This window comes from Tupaia chinensis, unplaced genomic scaffold (assembly GCF_000334495.1).
Source record: "Tupaia chinensis unplaced genomic scaffold, TupChi_1.0 Scaffold144027_1, whole genome shotgun sequence".
Taxonomy (NCBI): Eukaryota; Metazoa; Chordata; class Mammalia; order Scandentia; family Tupaiidae; genus Tupaia; species Tupaia belangeri.
The window spans coordinates 135,380-137,712 of record NW_006203879.1 but is presented as its reverse complement, the minus strand read 5'-3'; positions in this window follow the sequence as shown (position 1 = coordinate 137,712).

The window sequence follows — 2,333 nt, the reverse complement described above, 5'->3', positions numbered from 1 at the left end:
CTATGAAGAGATAAAATGAGGTTGATGGCTGGGCCCCAATCCAGGGGACGGGTGTCCATGTGAGACAGAGTAGGTCACAGACGTACGTGGAGGGAAGGCCGCCTGAGGGCCCGGGGAGAACGTGGACATCTGCGAGCTAAGGACAGGAGCCTGGCAAGCAGTCCTGCCAACATTTACATCGCAGACTTCTGGCCTCGAGAACCGGGAGAAGACTGCTGCTTCTGCCTCCGTCCTGCAAGAACTGTCATGGCCGCCCTAAGTTCTAACACCGGGCTGAACTCCAGGCTTGTGCATGGCGAGGCGCCACGTCTAATGCATCCCAGCTGCCTAGCTCTTTCATCTGGTTTATCACGCTAATTTTCTTTCCCTCATTTTTCATTCCTCCCTTTTGAAATGTAACTTCATTTTAATGCATTTCCATTCTGATGAGGCCTTGGCACTGGCGTTTTGTTTTGAAATGTTCTGAAAGTGCTATTCCTTTTAGGAATCACTTCCACCTCTCCTCAGGACTCCAGCCTCTGGAACTGATTGTGTTTGCACACACGTGACCCTTCCTAGCGGTAGCGATGGTGTATGTCTTATTTTCGAGTCCTTATTTTGGGTCTTCATTCTGAGTCCTGGATTTGACCAACACGGGTAAGCTGGGAGAGTGGCTGCAGGAGGCTGTCACCACTGGTGACCTCCTCATCCAGCTGGGGCTGCTCCATTGTCCTTAGTGTCACCTCAGAGGGGGTGAGCTGGAAGGAGCAGAGGTCACCACACTGCAGCAAGTGCCCGCTCCTGGGATGGAGAAGCCATAAGAGGCCCAGTGATGGGTAGAGGCCACTTTAAATCATGAACATTTCTGAAGGTTCTTATCAGGAAAGCCACATAAAGGATAGTGAGAAAGAAATCGTGTGCAAGGATGAGAAAATTGTTTTGAAACATTGCCTTAGGAAATTTGAAAAATGTTCTATTTTACTCAAGGAAACAAAAACAAAGGCTGCTGGGGCCAGCAGGTGGCGTGGTGACTAGGCTGCCTGGACTCCCACATGGCCAGCTGCTGTTCAAATCCTGGACCCAGTAGCTTGAAAATCACGCCAGGCTTGTGTGCATGTGTGCTCAAAATCCCAGGGGAAGAATGGAGAAGGGATTGCGGTCTGGCCATCTTCCCTACCTTGGGGGGTGGTTTCTCACTTTCCCTTTCCCTATCTCGTTATCTCTCTCTGGCAAGCACACCTGACCTATAGAAAAAAAAAATCTTACTAAAATTCAATAAAACGAACCACTTCTAGGCCAGCTGTGTGCCTGGTGATTAAAGTAGCTGGATCTCATGTGGCCAACCCTGTCGTCTGAGTCCCAGCTGGTGGTTTGTGGAGCATACCATGCCCTGCACATGTGCACATGTGCCCAAAACTCTCAAAAGGAGAAAGAGATGGGGGATCGGGATTGTGGCATAGCCATTCCCACAAGGAGTGCTCCCTCCTTTCCCTGTCTCTGACTCTGTCTCGCTCTCTCTGGCTAGCGCTCATACTTTCACGCAAAACTTGAAACAAAAAAAGAGAGAGAGAAAGAGAGAGAGAGGACACAAATAAAATTGTCCTCTCATCTAACACATGCCTGGAAGGAATAACTCAAAAATAGAATTTCTCACGTCTACTTGGGTCGACCACTAAAATGCATTCAATTACTTTCTGCACGGATCTTAACACACCAAAATGTGCCCCAATCTTCTAATTACCATAACAAAAACAAAGCAATTTACTATCCTTTTAGTTTTTAAAATTTTTACCCAAGAAGTCCCTACTTTTCCAAATCATCGAATTCCTTTTGAATGCATTTGTAACATTTCTCAACTAAAAATGCATGCATTTAAAAGATAACTTTCTTAGAATTAGCAGATGGCATAATGGTTATGTTGCTGGACTCCTACATGGCCTACCACAGTTTGAGGACCATGGCTTAAAATTAATGCCAGGCACATGTGTGTGCAGGCCCAAAATCCCAAGAGGAGAATGGAGGAGAAGGGATTACAGTATGGCCATCCCCCCTGGGGGTGATTTCTTGCTTTCTGTCTCTCTGTCTCTCTGACAAGCGCATATGCCCTATAGCAAAAATCTCTCTCTAAAATAAAATTACAAAATAAATAAAAAGATAACTTTCTAGGTTTTGAATTGTTTTATATTTACAAGAAAGTAACAAGGAAAATACTAGAGTTCTCAAGTACCTAACATCTAGTGGTTAATACGTTGCAGTAATACGATGCATTCAAAAAGAAAGTGTTACTCATACAGTCCTGTATACCAGAGCAGTAGAGATATCAGCCGTTAGGCTGCCTCATCGTTGTGTGAAAA